Source organism: Hemibagrus wyckioides, linkage group LG21 (assembly GCF_019097595.1).
Source record: "Hemibagrus wyckioides isolate EC202008001 linkage group LG21, SWU_Hwy_1.0, whole genome shotgun sequence".
NCBI classification, from domain to species: Eukaryota; Metazoa; Chordata; class Actinopteri; order Siluriformes; family Bagridae; genus Hemibagrus; species Hemibagrus wyckioides.
The window spans coordinates 16506246-16525149 of record NC_080730.1 but is presented as its reverse complement, the minus strand read 5'-3'; the positions used below and the strand labels follow the sequence as shown (position 1 = coordinate 16525149).

Sequence of the window (18904 nt, the reverse complement as noted above, 5' to 3'; positions counted from 1 at the left end):
ATAAAATAAAAGAAATAGCTGGATTATTACGTAAGACTAGAACAAGCTACTTTTATATGACCGATGGGGGGGGTTTCGCTAGAACTGGCCTGGAGCTAAAGATGAATTTTAACATGAGAAAATGGCTGTGCATGACTGGGCTGTAGGGCCGCTGTTAAAAACTTTATTTTAGCTTAACTTACACAGCTTTTTTGTTTAATAAATAAATAAAATAAAATAAAAATATATATATATTTTAATAAATAAAATATAATAATTTTATTAATAAAATATTTTGAATAAATAAAATATAACTTTTATAAATAAAATATAAAATCTGTCTTTTTTTTATGGGGTAAATGTATGCAAATGCTAGAATGTTAAATAAATAAATAAATAAGCAAGAAAACAAATCAGCAGAATGTAATCACGTAGGTAAGTAAATAAGTAGGCAATTAATAACATTATTGATCCTAAAGGCAAATTAGATATATGTAAATAAGTAGGTAGGGAGAAAAAATTGCATTGCAGCACAAACATACTAAACTCTTTCTCTCTCGCTCTATTGATTTCGCCTCATAGTTGCTTCCTTTTTTTAACGTCTTCGAATACGGATTTCGTAGGAAGCCTGTACTTTTTTACAACACCACCCAGGTGTAAGACAGGGCAAAACAAAGACGTCCACATTAGTCCACGTTTCATCACGGTTGATCATCTGTATGCGGCGTCGGCGCAGCATGCTTTATTCAAGCGACGTCGCAGCAACACAAACATTTTGCTGCTGAAGCTCTTGAATGCTCAATAAAGCTCAGTATCCACCCATCTAACCTCACATATCTGTAATTCATGATCACGGCCAAAAAGGGCAATTTCGAGCCGGAGTTTCAGAATTTCAAGCGTCTCTGTAATACTCCGTGGCCGATGGCAACATCCAGAGGCAGGGAGGAAACACACGCGGGGACCCGTCTGCTCAATAATACATGAAGCAAAGAGAATCAAATCAATTAGGTATTGCTGTGGTATGAATAAATGCTGCATAATTGATGGCGGCACTCCTGCATTATGCATCTCTGTCGGCAAATTTGCACGTACGGTTATGAGCGGTGGAGGTGCGCGACTCAGAAAATTACACACGCGCGCTCTCTTCGGGGAGACATGACTTAAGCTGAAGCCTACGGGACGCTGTTTCTGTCAAAGAAGAGTAAAAGTGTCTGCTCGTTGCGGTGGCACTGGAGGAAGCAGCGGCGTATAAATATACATTATTTAAGGCGGCGTTCGTAAATTTGACTGATTTCTCTCCAACCTGACACGAGTCCTAAATGAGGTTATAAGAGTTTCAGGGGAGGAAAGAAAAACACTATATACAGTGCAAGGAGGACTGGAGGAACATCAGTGCAAGATCTTAAAAGGAAAAGAGTGATGGCTCCTGGAGTGAAGCGGCGTAAAAGCGCCAGAAGATTGTGAGTCCTGATAATGGCACCGGGGAGCAAAATTAGTCACGCTAGCTGGGTGGGAGGGATGAGGTACTCTGTCTGGCCTGTCAATCGCAGTGACACTAGCCAATCGTGGGCTTCTGCGAGATCAGGTATGCGGAAGAGGGCGGAAGGAGGATCAGATCTGGACAACAGGAAGGGTTTGGAGGAGACAGAGGCATCTGTGTGTTTAGTGTGTGTGTGTGTGTGTGTGTGTGTGTGTGAGCATTTTTCATTTTTCTCCCTCTTCTTCTTTTTTTTTTAAAGTAGACAGATGGCAGACATTAAAAGGAGGAGCCATGTGACATCTCTCAACAGCACCACTGCGTTGGAGATAATTAAAATATATCTAATCGTGTTGCTCTAATTAAAAATGCAGCTGGACTGGGACTCACACACACACATGTATAGATATAAACACATATATATATATATATATGTGTATATATATATACATACACACACACACACACACTGGCTCTCTGGTCACCTGTGCTAAACATGCCTGACCCATCATCGAAAGCAAAGCATACATTTGTGAATTAACAAAAGCAAATCTTTGTCCATAGGTAACAGTTTTGTTTTGTATTATTATTATTTGAGGCTTTTAACAAAGTGCTATTCACTGCAGGGCCACAACCTTTTGCATGAGGAGAGGATTTAACGCGATCCAGCCTGCACTGCTGTGCATTAAAGGTAATTACCATTTCCATTAGCGGGAACAATGATTTTCTGACTGATTCCACCAAGCTACTGTAATAACAATAGCGCTCATAATGTGGCTATTGTTCAAGCGTCATTCATACGTTCCTATTATTTCAGCTCCTATTCATTCAGTTTCTGTGTCTGTGAGGAGAAAATGCTCGGCAAGGTCAGGCGGCGGGTGCTTTCGCCCGGGCGAGTCACGGACATTTTATCGAGTCGAGCCTCATCCTTGGTTATTTCACTGTTTACACCTAGACATGGATTACCTCAGGTCCATGCAGGAGGATATGAAAGCTGCTTTACAAAGAAGAATAGTGGAAGAGGAGGAGGAGACACTGTGTTTAAACGGTTCTCGGCCATGTCTGGGTTCGATATGAAAGGATTTCTGTCAAAGTGCAACCATGTGACTAATCGAACCTTCAACTAACTTAACGTTCTTGTTGAGATTTTTTTAATATATATATTTTTTTATTTTTGTCTACACACAGCAGAAAGCGTTTCATACCTGCCCTCCTGCACTATTATTTTGATCTGCGCACACACGGCTGTCACAGCCAAAGAGACCTTCCTGCTGCAGTAAATCACACTGCAGGTGCTGAAGTAATCTATTTGCATAGAGACAACAACCGGACTGTGCACTTTTAGGTAGAAACGCCCCGACTTTTGCATGGCGATTAAGGCAAAGATGCAAAAACGGACAAGACGAGGGCTACTTTGCCCTTGCCAAAGATGCAAGCGGCAAATCCGCGGCTCTTGATGGTCATGTTGAAGCTACAGTGAGTTTAACACACCGACGCGGAGGACATTTAATAATCGACATAAATCCCGAATTCAATCAGCCAAATGTGTTTTATTTTTGTATCGCCATTACCACAGCACTCTCCAACGCTCCATTCTGATTGGTCAGAAGTTTCTCTAACAGCGGCCTTGACTGCAGAGTTTATATTATTGCTCTCTTTTCTAATATGTCATATTGTTAGGACTTGTATGGTGGCTGCTTCATATAAACAAATGTAAAGTGAAGTTTATTAAGCGGATGGTTTAGCAGTTTTAGAAGGAGTCTCCATGCCATTTTAGGAAAATAATATACTATTCGTATTATTATTACATCATACTTTATATATTATCACATAAAAACCTTAGATTTGTTATGTACAATAATCTCATAACGAGAAACAATACAAAAATTTGACTTCATTCACTTGCTAAGACAAGACCTGCCTAATATTGTGTCAGTCCCCCTACTGCTACCAAAACAGTCCTGACCCATCATGCACTGTGTATTCTGACATCAGAACCAGTATTAACCTATTCAGCAATTTGAGCAACAGTAGCTTGTCTGTTGGATCAGATCACACGGTCCAGCCTTCACTCCCCACGTCCATCAATGAGCCTTGGTCGTCCATGACCCTGTCACCGGTTCACCACTGTTCCTTCCTTGGACCACTTTTGACAGATACTGACCACTGCAGACCGGGAACACCCCACAAGAGCTGCAGTTTTGGAGATGCTCTGATCCAGGGGTCTAGCCATCACAATTTGGCTCTTCGTCAAACTCGCTCAAATCCTTACGCTGTCCATTTTTCCTGCTTCTAACACATCAACTTTGAGGACAAAATGTTCACTTGCTGCCTAATATATCCCACCCACTAACAGGTGCCATGATGAGGAGATGGTCAGGTGCCATGATCTGTCAGTGGTCATAATGTTATACCTGATCAGTATATACATATTAGGTTCCAGATGCCCTTCCATTAACTCTTCAGTGGCTTAGTTAGCTTCCTGCCTGGGAAATCGAACCCGGCCAGTGGCAATCCAGCCGCTGGACCACCAGGACGCTGTAAAATCTTATATAAGACTGTAATAAACTTAATTAGCAAAAAGCTAGATAAATATAATGCATTGTCATTAAATAAAATCCAGGACACACCACATGATGAGTATTTTCCTCTAACAGCATAGTCTTGTTTCATTTTCTACATATCATGGAGTTTTTTCCTTGTTGTTGTTGCTTTAATAGACAGCTTTTTTTCTTGCTACAACATTATGTTTTCGCTGTAAGTTCTGAAGCTGAACCTCTATAGCGGTGTAGACTCGATCCCTGGGGCCTGCAGGAGGTCAAACTTCACTTGAGCTAAAGTAATGGAACGGCCTTTAAGACGGCGTCGGCCGGCGCGGGGGGGGAAACGGTTCGAAATGAAGTGTATTACTCTGCGCAAGTCAGCAAGTCAGAGTAGAGCAAAGCCATTTTACCTCGAGACACATATTCACAGACTGCAAATACTGTAGTTTTCATTTTGGTTAAAAATATATATATATAATAATAAAGTGGTTTATTTATTTGTTTGTCTTTTCAGAAGCTGCTTTAAGGCTTGAGGGTGTGCACAATTTCGGGGGGGAGGAATGGATGTAGGTTTATTTATTAACAAGGATTTAATTCCCTGCTTTATAACCAACCCCTTTTTATTATGCATGACCAATTTTGGGGCATTACGGCAAAGAAAGTAATCTATTACAAATTACTAATTATGTCTCTCAAAGTGTAATGGTATTCCTTTAATCACAACGCTCTACTTTATTCCTAAGTTTTGAACTCTCTAAACCTAATTTAAAACATGTTTTAAAGCACAACAGGTTCGCTTTATATGGTGCTTTATTAAGGAGAAAAAGGGAAAAAAGTCAAATTATTTAAAAGGCGCAGCACAAGACTGCCTTATTTGGAACAAGACGTAAACATGAACTTGGCCATAAATATATGTGTTTAATATTATATTAGACATAAAAATCGGCTTAATATATCTTTCTTTGTTGCCTCAAAAGATTTTAAATGAATTGATAGTGCTAGTAATTCTTACTATTATTAAATAATAAATCATACATTATTGCATAATAACATTACATTCATTATATATGATAATCTCATAACAGGAAATGGTACAGAAATGTGCCTTTATTCACAATATTGTCACTAAAACATTACAGGTAATATTGTATGGTCAAAGCTATTTTTAATTCAGCTTTATTTGTTCATTCGGTCTGCTGTGGTCAGTATCTATCAAAAGTGGTCCAATGACGGAACAGTGGTGAACCGGCGACAGGGTCATGGGCGGCCAAGGCTCATGGGGGCGAATAGAAGGCTGGCCCGTGTGATCCGATCCAACAGACGAGCTACTGTTGCTCACATTGCTGAAGAAGTTAATGCTGGTTCTGATAAAGAGGTGTCAGAATACACAGTGCATGCTGTTTAGGCAGCAAAAAGGGGGACCAATACAATATTAGACAGGTGGTCATAATGTTATGCCTGGTTGGAGTAATTCAATTCCAGGAGGCACACCCTTTGGATCTTTGCTGATGTAATCGATCGTCACATACATGTAGGATGTCTGAGATTTGTCCTGGAGCTACATAGTGAAGTAAGCGAAGCTGATCATTTATTACCATTTCATTTCTTTTTGCTATCAGTGTAAACGTTCATTGTGTATTAGAAGTGAATCACATAATAAAATAATACCAATTTAGTGTTTCTAGAGTCTTTTAGACTTATCGTGCTGCTCTGGGAAGTAATATAAATAGAGTAGGTAGCTGATTTTGTCTGAATTGCTGCATTTAGATCACAGTATTGTTTAATTGTCTCTTTAATACGCACTACACACATATTATACATGCACATGAATGTAATATGGAGTTGGCCCCGCCCCTTTGCAGCTATAACAGCTTCAACTCTTCTGGTTAAGCTTTCCACAAAATTTAGGAGTGTGTTTATGGGAATTTTTGACCATTCCTCTCTAGAAGCGCATTTGTGAGGTCAGGCACTGATGTTGCATGAGAAGGTCCGACTCGCAGTCTCCGCCCTAATTCATCCCAAAGGTGTTCTATCAGGTTGAGGTCAGGACTCTGTGAAGTTCCTCCACACCAAACTCGCTCATCCATGTCTTTATGGTCCTTGCTTTGTGCACTAGTGTGCGGTCATGTTGGAACAGGAAGGGGTCATCCCCAAGCATGAAACTGTCCAAAATGTCCTTTCACTGGAACTAAGGGGCCGAACCCAAACCCCTGAAAAGCAACACCTGAATTAGAGGGGTGTCCCAAAACCCCCCTTTTGGCAACATCGTGTATAGTGATGTAGACTTTGTTGCTTTTATTCATCTACATTAGTCTACATTTAAAGAGGTTGTAGCCTACAGCTACACAATGGAACTAGGACAACAAACACATCATTAGTACTGGCGCCTAACTGGTATTGGGGGGTCATGCTGTCCTGAAATACTGGATCGATATCAGAGTGGAATTAACACACTGGATGTAGCACATGAAAACATGTCATGATGCAGGCTCAGGCGTTTTCACTTTCTATCCTTTTGGAAAGAATCTGTCTAGCTTCTACACTTTATAGTGACTGAAGGACACTGGACATATTTAAAAACCCTCTCGTCTTGTGTCACTGATTGTCTCCATAACACCCAAAACAGTACATTTTAGCTCTTTGTGTCAGCTCTTTTTTGGTCACTCAACACAGTAACACATACGCACCACGCTGCTCGTTCCTGCTGCATGTACTTTGTATTCATACATGCAACCGATTCCTGTCACTTCAGCGCTTTTGCTGACGTGCATCACTTCAAGCCGGGTACATAGCATAAACTGCAATAGCCGTCCTGGCTCGAGGTGATGTTCGCCATCTGCATATGTTCAGCATAGTCCTATCATCTACATCCTATCACTCCTCTCATCTACAGTTCAGTGTGGATTAAAAATGTGATGTCACTCTGCTTGGTGCCATGACTAAAGATGACTTCTTTCCACAATCCATGTTTTATTCTGAAAATCTTTCTCCTTCACATACCACTTTCTGATATGTGAATGGTCAATGAATATGCAAATGAGTCTATGACATCATCCAGTGATTGCTAGCAAATTTTTTTGGCATGTATTACCAGTGCTGTAACTTTGTGAGTTTTGGGAATCACTGCATTGTAACTCTTTTTAATACAGTTGCACTCTGTACATCTCCAGCTCACAGCAGAACTGGGTTATGATTTGAGAACAGGTTCAGTTGACTCACCACCAGCCCGAGTGTGCAGGGAGCCATTGTTCTCAATGACTAAGCGCTGATTTTATTGTTCTAAATGACCAATCACTGATCAATACTGCTCCCACAACGAGGATGGTGGTAGCAGCTCAAGTGGTTAAGGCTCTGGGTCGTTGATCGGAAGATCGGGGTTCAAGCCCCAGCACCGGCAAGCTGCCGCCGTTTGGCCGTTGAGCAAGGCCCCCAACCCACCCTGCTCCAGGGGTGCTGTATCGTGGCTGACCCTGTGCTCTGACCCCAACCCCCAAGGATGGGATATGGGAAGAAAGAATTTCACTATGTTGTAATGTATATGTGACAAATAAAGACAACTTAATCTAATCACCACTGTTCCCAATGACCAATCACTGATTACACTTATCTCAACAACCAATCACTGATCACCACTGTTCCCAATGACCAATCACTGATCACCACTGCTCCCAATGACCAATCACTGATCACCACTGTTCCCAATGACAAATCACTGATCACCACTGCTCCCAATGACCAATCACTGATCACCACTGTTCCCAATGACCAATCACTGATCACCACTGTTCCCAATGACCAATCACTGATCACCACTGTTCCCAATGACCAATCACTGATCACCACTGTTCCCAATGACCAATCACTGATTACACTTATCTCAACAACCAATCACTGATCACCACTGTTCCCAATGACCAAACACTGATCACCACTGTTCCCAATGACCAATCACTGATCACCACTGTTCCCAATGACAAATCACTGATCACCACTGCTCCCAATGACCAATCACTGATCACCACTGTTCCCAATGACCAATCACTGATCACCACTGTTCCCAATGACCAATCACTGATCACCACTGTTCCCAATGACCAATCACTGATTACACTTATCTCAACAACCAATCACTGATCACCACTGTTCCCAATGACCAAACACTGATCACCACTGTTCCCAATGACCAATCACTGATCACCACTGTTCCCAATGACCAATCACTGATCACCACTGTTCCCAATGACCAATCACTGATTACACTTATCTCAACAACCAATCACTGATCACCACTGTTCCCAATGACCAAACACTGATCACCACTGTTCCCAATGACCAATCACTGATCACCACTGTTCCCAATGACAAATCACTGATCACCACTGCTCCCAATGACCAATCACTGATCACCACTGTTCCCAATGACCAATCACTGATCACCACTGTTCCCAATGACCAATCACTGATTACACTTATCTCAACAACCAATCACTGATCACCACTGTTCCCAATGACCAAACACTGATCACCACTGTTCCCAATGACCAATCACTGATCACCACTGTTCCCAATGACAAATCACTGATCACCACTGCTCCCAATGACCAATCACTGATCACCACTGTTCCCAATGACCAATCACTGATTACACTTATCTCAACAACCAATCACTGATCACCACTGTTCCCAATGACCAATCACTGATCACCACTGTTCCCAATGACAAATCACTGATCACCACTGTTCCCAATGACCAATCACTGATCACCACTGCTCCCAATGACCAATCACTGATCACCACTGTTCCCAATGACCAATCACTGATCACCACTGCTCCCAATGACCAATCACTGATCACCACTGTTCCCAATGACAAATCACTGATCACCACTGTTCCCAATGACCAATCACTGATCACCACTGTTCCCAATGACCAATCACTGATCACCACTGCTCCCAATGACCAATCACTGATCACCACTGTTCCCAATGACCAAACACTGATCACCACTGCTCCCAATGACCAAACACTGATCACCACTGTTCCCAATGACCAATCACTGTTCCCAATGACCAATCACTGATCACCACTGTTCCCAATGACCAATCACTGTTCCCAATGACCAATCACTGATCACCACTGTTCCCAATGACCAATCACTGATCACCACTGTTCCCAATGACCAATCACTGTTCCCAATGACCCAACACTTTTAAGCTCTTCCAGTAATTGATCAATGACTACCAGTGCTCCAATGAATAATCACTGAATAATCAATCACTGGTCATCGCGGTTCCAACAACCTATCACTAATCACTGTTGGTCCCTCTTTTTGTTCTTTATTATATTAAACTCTACTTGGCTCTTTACAAGTAATAAAAGCGAGTTAGTCCATCTACACCATTTCCTTCAAGTCCATTTCCAGACTCGTCACCACCACTGCTTCATTCTTTATGGACATGTTCATTGCCATGACCAACGGCATGACTTTTGTTACACGAGTTCTAATCGATTATTTTCTATTCTGATAAAGCTTTCCTATTCAGAAATCTTCGTTGTCACACTTTGATATGTAAATTAGTTGCTGAATATGCAAATTACTTTGCACATGAATGAATATGCAAATGAAGCTGGACCATGTGTAACTAACTTTTCCCTGAACAAGAAGTTGGCAATTTTCTGGGTCCTCACTGTAGGGGGCATAACCTTCACATTGAGAAGGGCAAAGGCAAGAACACTTCGGAATTAGTGCAGCCTGAATTAAAATAATAATAATAATAATACCCGTGGACTCATACTGACTCGTTACCAATGCATTAAAGCTGGAATAAAAGCTACCTAAACATTCCCAACCACCCTAACTAAATTAAATAATAACATTTAAATAAATTTACTGATATATCCCCCCTTCATTATGACCGCTATGTAATACTTTCCAATCCAGACTTGTAGAGTCCTAAGTGCACTTACTGTCTATATAAGTGCACTAGTCTAGGTCTGGAATAATGACTCGTGCACCCTATATAGTACACTATTTATCTAAATGGAAGAGATTTGGGCTTTAACCCTGGCGTTAGGGTAGAATGAGTGGCACTGATGCTAACGGCGTTAGCTTTACATCCCGGAAGTAAAACAAGTCTCTAATTCTATCGTCACGAAATAATTATAAAGGTATTAAAAGCCAATTCACGCTGGCGAAAGTTTTTTTATTTTAAAAAACCGCATAAATCTTAAGAAATGGTGTCATTGCGCCACGGAGTTCTGAAATCGCTACACATTTGACAAGCAGATAGCATGTACTCACGGTCTGTGTAGGCGGTGCACGGGTCAGTGAGGGATTCTGGGAGTTGTAGTTTTTGCGGCGTTCTAGTGAATGGCGGATATTAATGATAGAACTACATATCCCATGTGTAGTATAGGCTTTATGGTTAAACTGTCATGTATATGAAGTCTATTTTGTTATAATTATAATGAATGTAAGAGCTAAAGCACGAGTTTTTAATCAAAAATGTCATTTTTAAAAGCATGTAAATAAACAGTACGTATATCTAATAACAGGTCTAATATAGTGCAGGCAATGCAGTTGTTCATTTTAAAATAATAATGAAATACATCTTGACGTTATAGTTATTTTTTTTTTTACATTTAATTATTACAGTGATCTAACAAAAAGGACAGTAAATCTGAGCAAGACCTCTCTGGAGAACAGTGTCTTTCTCACATTACAGGGCAATTAATTAAACAGTCAGTTAACCAGACTACGGTCGTTTTATTCCAATTATAAAAGGGTACAAAAAAAAGAAGAAGAAAGAAAGAAATAGTCGCAGGAGGATGTCAGCATCTATGAACTTTATGAAGCTTTTAATGCAAGTTTTCACTATAGTCCTTTATCAAAAATGGCATGCCTGGTATAAATCGAACACATGTGGCATGATGGAAGGGCAGGAATTGATTTACTGCCATCCAGATGCCTGATAAATGAAGTAACATCTGTGTGGGACAGACTTCCTATCATAAAAACTGAGCTGTAGCCAGTAGTCATTCCTCCCACGTCCTCTGTCCAGCGCATGCACCGCGCTTTAACGTAGCTTTAAGATGGTTGATGTGTCTAACGTCTTTTAGCATAAGTAGTAGCTATGTTTGTATATTTGCCTAAGCAGAGTGAGGTTACAGTGCCAGCATTCAGGGGATGCAGCCTTTACTTTACAGATAAACCATATGAGATATTCTTCATTCATCTTTTTCAGTGCTTCAGCTGACACTCCAACTTGATCATGTGTGTACTTTCTATTTGGTTCAGAAGTGTAGCTTTAAACCACCGATTCGTTCATCTTCATCAGCATGTTTTTAGGGACGCTGAGGAGAAACTAGAGAACCCAGGAACCCACACGCAGAAACTCCACGCAGACAGGAACCTGAGCTCAGGATCGAACCAGGGATCTGTGTGGCGGCAACGCGCCACCGTGCTGCCCTGAGTTAATGATATTTTACAAAAATCCATAAAGTATGTAGGCGAGTGCACAGAGTATGGTTTAAGTGTATTGTGTGAATGGGGAGATGATACTTGCTGACAAAATCCACAAAGTACAATATGGATTTTTTGAGGGGTACAAATAAAATCAGACATTTATCACAGCATGGTGCACTGTTTGGAGAGGTTGCTTCCAAAAAGCAGAGTGACGAATATCCCTTATACACTGATCAGGCATAACATTATGACCAGTGAGGGGTGAAGTGAATAAACACTGATTATCTCCTCACCTGTTAGTGTGTGGGATATATTAGGCAGCAAGTGAACATTTTGTCCTCAAAGTTGATGTGTTAGCAGCAGGAAAAATGGACAAGTGTAAGGATTTGAGCGAGTTTGAGGAAGGGCCAAATTGTGATGGCTAGACGACTGGATCAGAGCATCTCCAAAACTGCAGCTCTTGTGGGGTGTTCCCGGTCTGCAGTGGTCAGTATCTATCAAAAGTGGTCCAAAGAGGCGAACCGGCGGCAAGGTCATGGGCGGCCAAGGCTCATTGATGCACGTGGGGAGTGAAGGCTGGCCCGTGTGATCCAATCCAACAGACGAGCTACTGTTGCTCAAATTGCTAAAGAAGTTAATGCTGGTTCTGATAGAAAGGTGTCAGAATACACAGTGCATGACGGGTCAGGGCTGTTTGGGCAGCAAAACGGGGAACAACACAATATTAGGCAGGTGGTCATAATGTTATGCTTGATATGTGTATATAAGTCATCAGTACAGGGACCAAAGAATACCCACAATGCACTTGTGATGATGTTTTATAGGGAATAAGCAGTAACACAGTTTGGGAAGAGGTTCCGAAACCTTGTGTGTGACTCTTTGATTCAAGTGACCCAAAGAATAGACGAAACATACTGTATGTCATACCTTATATGATATTTGATAATAATGCACACTCCTCATTTTAATTGGGTAAAACATCTGTATATATCAAAGCGATGTTGAATCCCTGATTCTGATTGGTCAGGATTTTTAAATGGAAGAAACTACAAGAAATTGTACATGTCATACTGTGCATGGTTGTGAATATAACAAATAACATTTGACTATAAATAATAGCTTGATCGTTCCTTTTACGTGTTTTAATAGAAAAAGACACAGACATGGTCCAAAATCTTCCATCATCCAGCTCTAACCATTCAGCCATGCCTTTGTCTGACTCTTACAATGAAATAGCCGTAATGTTTATTATTTTGCATTGACAAGGTGGACTTGATTAGAATGGCTGAATAAATAAACAGCAGTTTTATCGCTCATTGGTTACTGATCTCTAAAGCACAGCTCATTACATTAGTCATGCATTTCCCATCTGCTGCGCGGCTGCTTTGCTTTTTTCCTTTGTGCTGTTTACATTATGAATACAAACAAATGAACGGAAATACATATATCTATATATCTATATCTGAAGCCTTGTTAGGAGTCAAAACAGCTTGATAGCAAGAAAAAAACGGGGAAAATGTCCTGTTCGGATATAATTTCCGTACAAAAAAATAGGTTATCTGAAGTATTCTGTCACACACACCTACTTATTAAAGTCAATAATGTCTCTTCGGTGTCAATGTTTACATCCGTAAACTAAGCATTGTGTGATTTGTGGAGTTGTGGAACAAAATCGAATCTATTAATGGAGTTATTTCAGTGTTTCAGAACCACACACATGCTAGTAAGGGACACAATAAATGACTGTTTTGTCCCTTTTGTATGTGGGCTGTGTTAAAAAAAAAAATTACAGTTCTCTATTTTTCTAAATACAGTCGCCTATTCCAGGGAACTATTTCAGCAGCTCTCATTTCAGAAAATGATTTCAGCATTGAAGGATGCCGTAGTCTCGCAAAATATCCATTTTTGTTAACTGATAACATAGAAGTGATGTGGAGAAACAGAGAGGTAGAGAGAGAGAGAGAGAGAGAGAGAGAGGATAGGATGTTAGAGCTAGTGGAGAGAGAGAGAGAAAGAGAGAAAGAGGGGGGGTAGGATGTTAGATCTAGACCTGTGATGGAGAGAAAGTGGTGAAGAGATGAGATGTGGAGAGAGAGAGGGGGGGGTGTAGGATGTTAGAGCTAGACCTGTGATGGAGAGAAAGTGGTGAAGAGATGAGATGTGGAGAGAGAGAGAGGGGGGTGTAGGATGTTAGATCTAGACCTGTGATGGAGAGAAAGTGGTGAAGAGATGAGATGTGGAGAGAGAGAGAGGGGGGTGTAGGATGTTAGATCTAGACCTGTGATGGAGAGAAAGTGGTGAAGAGATGAGATGTGGAGAGAGAGCGAGAGAGAGAGAGGGGGGGATAGTATGTTAGAGCTAGACCTGTGATGGAGAGAAAGTGGTGAAGAGATGAGATGTGGAGAGAGAGCGAGAGAGAGAGAGGGGGGGATAGTATGTTAGAGCTAGACCTGTGATGGAGAGAAAGTGGTGAAGAGAAGTGATGTGGTGAGAGAGAGAGAGAGAGAGAAAGAGAGGGAGGGAGAGGGAGGATAGGATGTGATAGCTAGACCTGTGATGGAGAGAAAGTGGTGAAGAGAAGTGATGTGGTGAGAGCGCAAGAGAGAGAGGGGGGGTAGTATGTTAGAGCTAGACCTGTGATGGAGAGAAAGTGGTGAAGAGAAGTGATGTGGAGAGAGAGAGAGAGAGAGAGAAAGAGAGGGAGGGAGAGGGAGGATAGGATGTGATAGCTAGACCTGTGATGGAGAGAAAGTGGTGAAGAGAAGTGATGTAGAGAAACAGAGAGTGAGAGAGAGAGAGAGAGAGAGAGAGAGAGAGAGAGAGGGAGGGAGGGAGAGGGAGGATAGGATGTGATAGCTAGACCAGTGATGGAGAGAAAGTGGTGAAGAGAAGTGATGTAGAGAAACAGAGAGAGAGAGAGAGAGGGAGGGTGGGAGAGGGAGGATAGGATGTGATAGCTAGACCAGTGATGGAGAGAAAGTGGTGAAGAGAAGTGATGTAGAGAAACAGAGAGTGAGAGAGAGAGAGAGAGAGGGAGGGAGGGAGAGGGAGGATAGGATGTGATAGCTAGACCTGTGATGGAGAGAAAGTGGTGAAGAGAAGTGATGTGGAGAGAGAGCAAGAGAGGGGGGGGGGTAGTATGTTAGAGCTAGACCTGTGATGGAGAGAAAGTGGTGAAGAGAAGTGATGTGGAGAGAGAGCAAGAGAGAGAGGGGGGGGGTAGTATGTTAGAGCTAGACCTGTGATGGAGAGAAAGTGGTGAAGAGAAGTGATGTGGAGAGAGGGGGGGGTGTAGGATGTTAGAGCTAGACCTGTGATGGAGAGAAAGTGGTGAAGAGAAGTGATGTGGAGAGAGAGAGAGAGAGAGAGAGAGAAAGAGAGGGAGGGAGAGGGAGGATAGGATGTGATAGCTAGACCTGTGATGGAGAGAAAGTTATGAAGAGAAGTGATGTGGAGAAACAGAGAGCGAGAGAGAGAGAGAGAGAGAGAGAGAGAGAGAGAGGGAGGGAGGGAGGGAGGATAGGATGTTAGACCTAGACCTGTGATGGAGAGAAAGTTATGAAGAGAAGTGATGTAGAGAAACAGAGAGCGAGAGAGAGAGAGAGAGAGAGAGAGAGAGGGAGGGAGGGAGGATAGGATGTTAGACCTAGACCTGTGATGGAGAGAAAGTTATGAAGAGAAGTGATGTGGAGAAACAGAGAGAGAGAGAGAGAGAGAGAGAGAGAGAGAGAGAGAGGATGTGATAGCTTGTGATGGAGAGAACGTGGTGAAGAGTAGACTGTTATTAAAACTGTTGAGCCTCATTAATCAGTCTTTTAGCCAAGATAGATAGGTTAAGAAACTCATTCTAATCCTGATTATAACAAACTAAGACGGGTTTATTAAAATCCAAGCTCTGAAATGTCTTGTCGGCTTTTCACACCGGGTTTATTGATCCACGATAGCAAAAGTTTGTTTATCTGTGTTCTTTTTACTGTTCTGTTTTAAAAGTTCTAAGCGAGCAAGAACCGGCCACTTGGGAAATTATCTGTAACGGGTGCTTGGACCCCTGCAGATCGCTGCTTGCAGCCATACTTTTATTGTATTTCTACATCTCGTCTTGTAAAAAAAACAAAACATGTATGCCGGGTGACCGCTGGTGCACTAATCTAATGCTGGCACCTTACAGATCAATCCCGAGCTCGGGTTTCACATATATGGACTTTCACATGTTCTCTCAGTGTACTTGTGGTTAGTATACAGGATCTCGGCTTTCTCTCAGCTGTCCAAAACATTCCAAGAAGCGGTTTGGCTGCAATAAATTACCTCATGATGTGTGAAGGTGTGTGTGTGAGGTCCAGGGTGTATTTCCACCTCACCTCACCTCACCCTGGTGTTCTTGGTTTTGTTCAGGATGAAGTATATACTCATGTACTAATCCCCAACCTTTACCTTTATACTGTAAAGGTCGAAGGACTCTTTACACATGTTTTGGGAAGCTTCTGTTAATATTTGCGCCACATGCTTCTTGAACATATTAGTTCAGGTGACATGCTGGAGACTGAGAGGATTATGGAAAATGGGTGAATTTTTATTTCACTTCCTTTCAACTATCACTGAGAGTTTTATGTATGTGTGTGTGTGTGCATCTGAGTGCACACACACACACTCACCTCAATCTATATCAATATATATGGATCTCTCCCTCTCTCTCTCTCTCTCTCTCTCTCTCTCTCTAACACACACACTTTGAGAACAAACAGTGCCCTGGTCCAGGTTTTCTTACAGTGCTGCAGAACAGAACAGGCTATTCTTCACATGGAGGCTGAAAAGGTTCCTGACGCTGAAAAGGTCAAACCTACACAGCATCAAAGAGGTGGTCAATGCAAAGCTCGAATATTGATAAAATGATTCACCCTGTTTGTGTGTGTGTGTGTGTATTGGGTCTAGCATATTATTTCAATTTTTTAACGAAATACACCATTAAGCTTTGTATATATGGTCTGTCTTTCTACCCCATCTGTAACGTATGTGGATGATGTTTTGCAACTCCTGTACTGAGAGAACCTATAGAAAAACTCACTAACTTATAATTGGGACCCTAAAGGCGCTTGTTGGGGAGTCATGGAAAGTTGATATGAAATATGGATTGGCGCCGAATGCTTTCATGAAGTCTTCACTCCGTAGTATTTGCCATTTTGAACTTGATTTTCAGAGACGGGGCTAATTTTTTCAGATGCTGGTCTAATGTAGAAAACGGTTCAAACCACATAAGGACAGCTCCAGCGCTACTTCTGTCTCGTCTCAAGCCATTATCGTCGGAGTGTCATGGTTGTAGCTTTGAATTTGTCCGCTTTGAATATAGTCATGTAGGCCAGCGCCAGTAACGTTTGTACCAACACTGGTGGCTGTTACCATGGCAACCTGATTAACCATCGCCAGGGCTATAATCATTCATTTAAAACATTTATTATCGTAGTTCAACGACTTCTATTATGGATGTGTGTGTGTGTGTGTGTGTGTTAATCACGCACATGCTTTACATCTGATGCATAATTGGGATAATACAGGAGTATTGGTTTAAGAGGACAAGGAGCACAGCAATTTACTGATTTACTCTTTACTCTTAGCATGGCCAGAACATGCATGAAAGTGGAAGAAAGCGCTCTCTAGCAATGGATTGTGCGAATCCCTACCGTGGTAAGCAGACCAATGGTTGATTACAGAACAGCACACACACACACAAACACATTGGATCAGAGCTCAGTGCATGAGCAACGCTTTCACGGCAGCTTGTATGTGAGTCAGGGAAAACAGCAAGGGCTGGCTAATGACGGTTCATGCCATAAGCATGCACGGTGCCATTTGTATGCCGCGAATGTGTAAACATCCTTGAAGCTGTAGCTCTAGTCAAGGCTAAGTGTATTAGCCTGAGCACTAGTCGCTCTCTCTACATCACACTCTCCCCCACACCACTGCTTTGTTTGTATGCAAATGAAATACATGAAATTTAGCCCTAACTATTATCCTAGGAAACCTTGAAAAACCTTATTGACAGACAGCTTAGTTTAAAGAGCTAGATGGAGACATAACTTTAAAGACATGAAGGTTGTTATGCTTTTTTGTTATGTTTTTTTTTCTTTCTCCCACATGGCCCTGTGTTGCATCAAGTTCTCTTCACAGCTTGGTAGCATAACACAATCGCTCGAGTGGCCACTTGCAAAACAAGGGGCTGCAAACGCAATTAAAAAGATACTCTTTTAAAACAAGGACGGATTTAACCACAGCAAGCACTATTTTATTTAATGCACATATTACTTGCCCTGGGACTAGCTAGCTAGCTAGGATGCTAAGTACACCGATCAGGCATAACATCGTGTTGGTCCCTATTTTGCTGCCAAAACAGCCCTGATCTCTCGAAGCATGGACTCCACTAGATCCCTGAAGGTGTGCTGTGGTATCTGGCACCAAGATAACAAGCTAGATATCTAACAAAGATGCGCGTCAAATTGCCTGTCAATCATTTTGCCTATCCAAAAGAAAGCTCCGCCTCCTTTATTCTAATTTAGACCTGGACGTGTCTCCTTCGAACAAACAAAGGAGCTGATTAAATTCGGTTTTATTAAAAGAGCAAGCTGCAACTAACTTTCGCTAAAAACTACATCTTTAACACAGCAATTGCTTCTAACCTGAAATGAAATGGCAAGGGGGAGTCGATGAAGGCGCGTTAAAACCGTACTGGAACGAAGCCAGTAAGTGAACCGAGGAGTGAACTGTGTCTCAATTTAAGGTCAGGAAAATATCAGAAGCAATTGGCTTTACAGTCATTGGAAAGGACCGTGAGACCAATTCTGGTTTTAATTAAGAGCAATATAAGTGAGTGATAATCTCAATCTAATACAGTAATAACCATATCTACCCAGAAGAACTGAAGATGAAGTTTTAAATTTTTTGGAAGTGTTTCTAGAATGATGCTAAAAAAAAATTAAAAAAAAAAAAAAAAACCCGAAACAACTGTTCATAATATTTCTGTTCAGTGCCTCTGGTTATGGTTTTATGGCCTAGAAAGAGCTCCACATCTCAGCGGCTGCTTAGCTTCTCTGACCGGACGGTGTCAAAGGGGAAGAAATGTTAATACTGTGTTGCGTCTGCAATCCACCTCACAGCTAGTGTACGTTATTAATAGAAATTTTCCTATTAAGGAAGCATACACCAAAAAAAAAAAACTGGCTGTTTTTACCGTTCTTTATCTTACACCACTGGCTTCATACACCTACAAGGCCTATTCCTGATCACTACAGCTACAAGGCTTGCCTGGTGATACCACCATCTCATGATATTTTAACCACTCTTGGTGCTGTTAAGGCTGTGGGTTACTGATAAGAAGGTTAGAGGCTCAGTAATGCCGAGCTGCCACTTTTGGGCCGTTGAGCAAGGCCTTTACCCTGTATCATGGCTGA

The 18904-nt window shown here is 41.7% G+C and overlaps 1 protein-coding gene across 2 annotated transcripts in view; it reads right to left on the bottom strand.

Moving 5' to 3' along the window:
- Nucleotides 1-10333, bottom strand: part of fhit (fragile histidine triad diadenosine triphosphatase) — a 270717-nt gene extending 260384 nt beyond the window's left edge. The window contains exon 1 of one of the 2 annotated variants that reach the window (XM_058373930.1): nt 10302-10333. The gene's annotated coding sequence lies outside the window, so the exon portion shown is untranslated. The remainder of the gene's footprint in view (nt 1-10301) is intronic. The other variant, XM_058373931.1, reaches the window with a different exon arrangement.
- Nucleotides 10334-18904: the final 8571 nt, after the last annotated feature.